Raw genomic sequence first — 7,368 nt, 5'->3', positions numbered from 1 at the left:
AATGAAAAAGAGAAAATGTTACTTAGTTGAGGGCATTAAAAGTCTTAATGGAAGCAGACTCTATCACTTAATATAACTTAAAATGACTGTGTAACTGAGATTGAAATTCTTTTATTGCTAGTTTGATCACCCATGAACAACAGCTAGTTTTACACTCTTTACATATCAGCCTTTATCTATCTATTTATTCATCTATCCAGACACATACATATTTTATATATATATATATAATATGTATGTAGATATATAGTCATGTAACACATAATGATATTTCTTCAATGATAGATCACATATACAATAATGGTCCATTAGATTATAATGGAGCTGAAAAATTTCTATTGCCTAGTGATGTGTTAGCCATTTTAGTGCAATGCATTAGTCACATGTTTGTGGTCATGCTGGTGTAAACAAACCTACTGCACAGCCAGTAGTATAAAAGTACAGCACATACAATTATGTATGGAGAATAATACTTGATAATAAACCACTATATTATAGGTTTATGTATTTACTATGCCATAGTCTTTATTGTTATTTTAGAGTGTACTCTTTCTACTTATTTTAAAAGTTAACTATAAAACAGCCTCAGGCAGGTTCTTCGTTAGGTATTCCAGAAGAAGGCACTGTTATCATGGGAGATGACAGCTCCGTGCATGTTGTTGCCTCTGAAGACCTTCCAGTGAGGCAAGATATGAAGGTAGAAGACAGTGATATTGATGATCCTGACCTTGTATAGCCCTAGGATAATGTGTGTCTTTGTGTCTTAGATTTTATAGGAAAAAAACTTATAGAATAAAGACATTATAAAGAAAATATTTTTGTACAGCTGGACACTGTGCTTGTGTTTTAAATTGTTATTATAAAAGACTCAAAAAGTTAAAAAAATTGAAAGTTTATAAAATAAAAAATTTAGAGTAAGGTAAAATTAATTGATTATTAAAGAAAAAAAGAAATGTTTACAAAGTTAGTATAGCTTTAAGTATCTACAGTATGGTCATGTCCTAGGCCTTCACATTTACTCACAACTCATTCACTGACTTACCCACAGCAATTTCCTGTCCTGAAAGTTTTATTCCTAGCTAAATGCCTTATAAAGGTGTACCAATTTATTAATCTTTTATACCATATTTTTTCTGTACCTCTTTTACATTTAGTTATGTTCAGAATACACAAATACTTACCATTGAACACCTACAGTGTTCAGTACAGTAACCTTATGTACAGGTTTGTAGCCTAGGAGAAATAGGCTATAGCATATAGCCTATTTGTGCTATAAATAGTATACTATGTAGTAGGTTATACTATCTAGGTTGTATAAATATACTCTATAATGTTTCCACAGTGATAAAATTGCCTAATGTTGCATTTCTCAGAATGCATCCCCATAGATAAGAGATGTATGACTAGATAGATAAATATAGCTAGATATCCATAATTGTCACAAAAAATTATTAGCTAGGAGACAAATGTAATCTTTATTTATAGATAGAAAACTGAATGTCAAGAGAAGCCACTTATTTCTGATAAAAGTGGTGAAGACAGAGTAGGTTAAAAATAGGTAAACTCAAGTGAGGTACCACCTAGCTACTCTATCTTATAGTATGGGTAAGTACTTTAAAATAAATCCTCCTTTTCTGCCACTTACATGAGGCAGATTTACATAATATCATTCTACTTCATGTTGACCTCTTAAAGAGACATATGCCCCTCTATAGAGAGCTACCATACAAACAACGATGCATTACTTGAGGGTCCATGAAAGGAAAAATCAAGCTATTTTATAAAGTGATGACATCTTAAGGGATAGGTGAGGTAAAAAGTAGTCCCATAGATCAGTCTGATGTGGCAAGCAGGATAAAATTTTCGAAGACTGACAATTGTGAAATCAGACTGCCTGATTAACATCCTTACTCAACCACTCAGTTGTGTTACCCTAGGAAATTGCCATCACCTCTGTGCCTCAGTTCTCTCATTGGTAACATTGGGATAATAATAATATATACTCTGTGGGGTTGTTGTAAAAATTAAATTAGAAAAATCATGTCAAGCATTTAGCACGATGCTTTACCTTTAGCAAACATGTACTAAATGTTAGCTTTTATTATGATTACTATCAATCTTACTAAGCTCTATTAGAGCATATTTGCACATCCGTTATTTTGGCCACTGTTGGTGAATCAAAATGTGAATTGCTGAAGGAGATTTGATACATTTTTCTTACAGCGAGAGCGATATTGCAAATGAATGGAATAGGAGTCCCTCTTAGGGGCCTGCCAGGTTGCTATCCCCTCTTCAAAGCATGAGAATAAAGAAAGATTTGCATCCCTTCATGGGAAATTCCATGCACCTAGCTAACTTTGCAACCAGCAGCTTGGCGAAGCAAATAAACTGCTAAGCAAGAAGGTAACAATAGCTTAAACAATAGTCACCCATAGAGAGATAGGAGACATCAAGCAAATACATTTAGGATACAAATTGGTTTGGTCCAGAAAGGCAGGATAACTTTAAGCAGGTGGGTAGGCTTCCAGGTTATAGGTAGATTTAAAATTTTTTGAACTTGCAATTGGTTAAAAGAGTTATCAGTAGAAAGTAATGCCTTGCTTTTGATAAAAAGGTTGTGGAGACCAAAGTTTTATCATGCAGATGAAGCCTCCAGGTAGCAGGCTTCAGAGAGAATAGACCATCAATGTGTTTTTGTTGTTGTTGTTGCTTTTTGTTTTTTTTTTAAATCAGGCTTAAAGTCTGTGTTGATGTTAAATGCTGGTTGACTTTTCCTGACTTCCAAAAGAGAGGAGGGCATAATGAGGCATGTCCAACCCTCGCTTCCACTCATGGACTGAATCAGCTTTTTAGGTTAACTCTGAAATGCCACTTGACTGAAAAGAAGGGTCTGTGCAGATGGTTGAGAGGCATTAGAATTTTATTTTTGGTTTACAAGTTCAACAAGGAAATAAAAAGTGGCTATATCCAAAGGTTGTTTTTTATTTATGGCTTTGCCAGATGTCCTTTCAGTAATAAGAAGATGTATTACATTTTCATAACATTACTCTATTAAATCAAGTTTAGCCTAAATCTGCCTCCTTGCATATTTTAAGTTTAGACTAATGGTTTCTCTGTACATTGTGAACTGTAAGTTATAAAAGGAAAATACATCTTGGGGCTCCAAAATCACTAAGCTAAAGGGAAAAGTCAAGCTGGGAACTGCTTAGGGCAAACCTGCCGTTCATTCATTCTGTTCAGTCATCCCTCTACCCACTGAGATAAATGCATATCTGATTGCCTCCTTTGGAAAGGCTAATAAGAAATTCAAAAGAATGCAACCATTTGTTTCTTATCTGATTTTGACCTGGAAGACCCTCCTCATTTTGAGTTGTCCTACCTTTGCTTCGAGTTCTCTCCCCTTTCCAGACTGAATCAATGTTTATCTTACATATGTCGATTGATGGCTCATGTCTCCCTAAAATGTATAAAACCAAGCTGTGCTGGGATCACCCTGGGCACGTGTCATCAGGATCTCCTGAGGCTATGTCATGTGCACACATCCTTAACTTTGGCAAAATAAAATTTCTAAATTTACTGAGACCTGTTTCAGATATTCAGGGTTCACAAACCTAAATAGAGTTGTAAACAGACTGTAGCCTACTCTTGTGCCAATCACTGACTTTTGGGCGGTCAAAGGTAGCCAACTTTTCAAACAGTGTTCAAATATTACAAATGCTAAGCTTAACCAATCTGGCTGTTTCTGTACCTCACTTGTTTTCTGTACATCACTTTCATTTTTCTGTTCATAAATCTTCTTTCACCACATGGCTGTGCTGGAGACTCTGAGACTACTCTGGCTTCAGTCTCCCTAATCTACAGATTTTTCTTTGCTCAACTAAACTCTTAAATTTAAGTCAGTTAAAGTTTTTCTTTCAACAAATGATATCAGAAGTGGGATACAAAGTAGAGCTTCTAACAGCCCCCATGCATGCTGAGTGACCAAGCAAAGTACACACTGGGCCCATAGTGTCCACTGGTCTCTCAGAGCAAATGGGGAACGTGGTAAGTTCTCTCTCAGATTCTGAAGCTCCATAGATAATGTGTTTTGCACTCCCCGAGTTTCTTTGAGCAAATTTCTGATCCACACTGCATCTGGAAGTCATAACAGAAACTGGACTGAGTCCAGGATTGAATTGGATCCAATAATTAACTGGTTTACATGCAATTAGAGGTTTCTTACAACTGACCAGGTCAGAAAGAAACCAGTAGTAAATGGCGATACTTCAGGGGGTACAAAATTTGGCTTTTGAAAATTCTCAGGGATTTTCATGTTCTACCCTCTCTGTTTTATTTTTCTTGTACACTTAGATAGGGAAAAAAAATAATGGTTAAGTTGACCAAGGGATCTTGAGAGCCAAAGCCAATATTTGAGGAGAAATTGGATCCTTAATTTCTGAAGAACTGAAGAGATGAGAAGTCTTCTTCCTATCAAAGGTTTTTCTCAATTGAAGGGTTCCTGGTCTCACGGGCTTGAAGGAATGAAGCTGTGGACCGCAGTGGCAAGTGTTACAGCTTGATTAGAGAAATGCACGGACCCAAAGAGTGTGTAGCGCCACGATTTATTAAAGTGAAAGTGAAAGTAAAGCGAAATCGAAAGTGAGAGTAAAGCTTCCACTTGGTGGAAGGGGACCCAGAAGGGTTGCCGTTTCTGGCTTGGGTGTCTTATGCTTATATCTCCTTATGACCCCTCCCCTTTTCCTGTTCTATAGAATTAGCTTATTTTCTATCTGCTTGTGGGTTGGTGGGCCTGATTGCATAAAAAATCAGGCTGAGGCCGGGCGCAGTGGCTCACGCTTGTAATCCCAGCACTTTGGGAGGCCGAGGCGGGCAGATCCCGAGGTCAGGAGATCGAGACCATGGTGAAACCCCATCTGTACTAAAAATACAAAAAATTAGCCGGGCGTGGTTGCGGGTGCCTGTAGTCCCAGCTACTCGGAGAGGCTGAGGCAGGAGAATGGCGTGAACCCGGGAGGCGGAGCTTGCAGTGAGCCAAGATCGCACCACTGCACTCCAGCCTGGGTGACAGAGCGAGACTCAGTCTCAAAAAAAAAAAAAAAAAAAAAAAAAATCAGGCTGCAGTTAGAGCTTAAACTCACTATATGATTGGTTGAAGTTGTAATCCCTTAGCTTGCAGCTGTGACTCATTTTGGCTTAGGGAAAGTCCCCTTTGATTGGTTGAAGTTTCAATCCCTTAGCTTGTAGCTATGACTAATTTTGGCTTAGGGGAAAGTCCCCTAAGGGAAGGCCCTATTGACCCAGGAAGTCCAGCCAACTTAGCCACTTAGTCCCTCCCTTCCAGGTGATACATGCCTAAGTATTAGGCCACAGAAGGAGCAGTCTTACAGAAATGGTGAAATCTCACTAAAGATAAAAGTTACAGTGGGACACTCCAAATGTACAACATTGCACTTAAAAAGTGAATTTGAAAATTAGGGCTCCCAAATTAGTCTTATCTAGGAATGCCTATTGATATTCAGTAGCTTCTAAAATATTTTAATATTTCTATTTAAAGACTTCATGAAAGGCAAATAAAAAGCTTAAGTGACTAATTGATAAGAAAAATTGAATTGGCTAACCTTTTTGGCTTAGTTACTACCCAGCTTTGAAGGTGGAAAGGAAGCTACGCTAGATAAGGTGTTTATAAAAGGTAGGACCTCAGATAAAAAAGGCTTGCTTCTTTTTCAGATATATTCATGCTGACTCCAGGCATACAAAACGCTTTCTTGGCCTTGTCCCTTATTGGACTCCACCCATTTCCCTGAATTCAGTAATTTTAGCTAAGAAACACTAACTAAGTTAAAAAGAACACCCTATTGAACTAAAATACACCTTTCTAGAATTTAATTGGCTATCTTTAAACTCTTGTAAAATACATTTACATCTATAATGGAAATTTCCATTTTTAAGGATGTCCGCCTACATATAGTAAAATTCTTACCATTATTTTAAATTTATATAGTAAGTCATATCTTTGTTTAAGGTGCTTTTCTGGCATCTTAAGTGAGTTTTATTTAAGAATTGTTTTTCTTTGGTTTGAGCAAAGGATGAAACAATATTTAGGCCCAAAATTTTAGCTCTGTGCTTATGAAATATAATTCCTTTCCACCTAAGAGTTGTCCCTTTAGCATTGCAAATCTGTTGCTTAGTTAACAATTGCTCAGAACAAGGAAACAGGCAATTTGAAGACTGGTAGACCAAATGGGGAAAAGTATTTAAAAGCCAACAATTAAAAATTATTTATGAGATAAGATTTGCTTCTGTCTGTTTGATATTTGGTAAATAAAGCTAGTTTTAAAATTGTTTGTAAAATAGAAATGGCTTCAAAATTATCCATTAAATATAATTAGACAGTTGCTTTATTTGACTGTGAGATTATGTCTTTGGTTAAGAGTCTCTGGATTCAGGGGTCTTAATAGGTGGCCATGATGTGGTCTGGAGACGTGTTTTTAGTGCCTAGAACAGCAGCTACAAGCCAGAATCAAGCCCAATATGACCTCTTCTTCCTCTGCTTTCTCTGTTTTTTCTCCGGGCTATTTTGTTAGCGGTTGCATCCTCCAGGTATAGTCTTCATAGCTCTGTCTTCTGTCCTGACAAACTCAGAAAGGCCCTGACCTTCATAGTCCTGCTCAGCACCATGGCTACTTGGGACCTAGTATAACTTGAGGAGGACATTAGGGAGGCTACCTGTGTCATAGTTTCAAAATTCTTTTCAGAAATTTAAAATTTTAGAGATATTAAGTTAAATTAAGTAATGAATAATCATAAAATGTCTGATTCATCTGTAAGTTAAAATACCAAAATATTAATTATTAAACATGGGTTTAAGACTGTATACCTTGACATGGTAGTTTTATATGGTAATGAAAAGCTAAATATATTTAAATATGTTAATAAATGATAATTTGAAAAAGTATCCTTCCAAAAATTATAAAATTATATTTATTTACAAATACTGATATAAAAGAGTCCAAAATTACTTCTAGGGTTTTCACTAGAAATTAGGGTTACTAAAAGTTTGAAAAAAAAAACACTAGATATGGGAGGAACAATTCTGTATACAGAGTTTTGAAGCAAAAGCAAAATATGCATCTGATAAGGAAAGTTATAAAGGCATAAAAATGTATGTTAAATATTTTTTTCTAGGTTGAAGTTACATAAAGATTTCTAATTGAAGGAGAAATAATAGATAAAACAAGATGAATGTAAAAGTTGGGGAAAATCATCTTTAAGGACATTCATGAAAGGATGAAAAGAACCCTAAGAAGCACTCTTGAATAAAGCTTTCTGATAACTTTAGAATCGTATCATTTGGACTGGGTAAGGATT

The sequence above is a fragment of the Nomascus leucogenys genome, chromosome X (assembly GCF_006542625.1).
Source record: "Nomascus leucogenys isolate Asia chromosome X, Asia_NLE_v1, whole genome shotgun sequence".
Classification (NCBI taxonomy): domain Eukaryota; kingdom Metazoa; phylum Chordata; class Mammalia; order Primates; family Hylobatidae; genus Nomascus; species Nomascus leucogenys.
Note: the sequence above shows the minus strand (reverse complement) of the source record.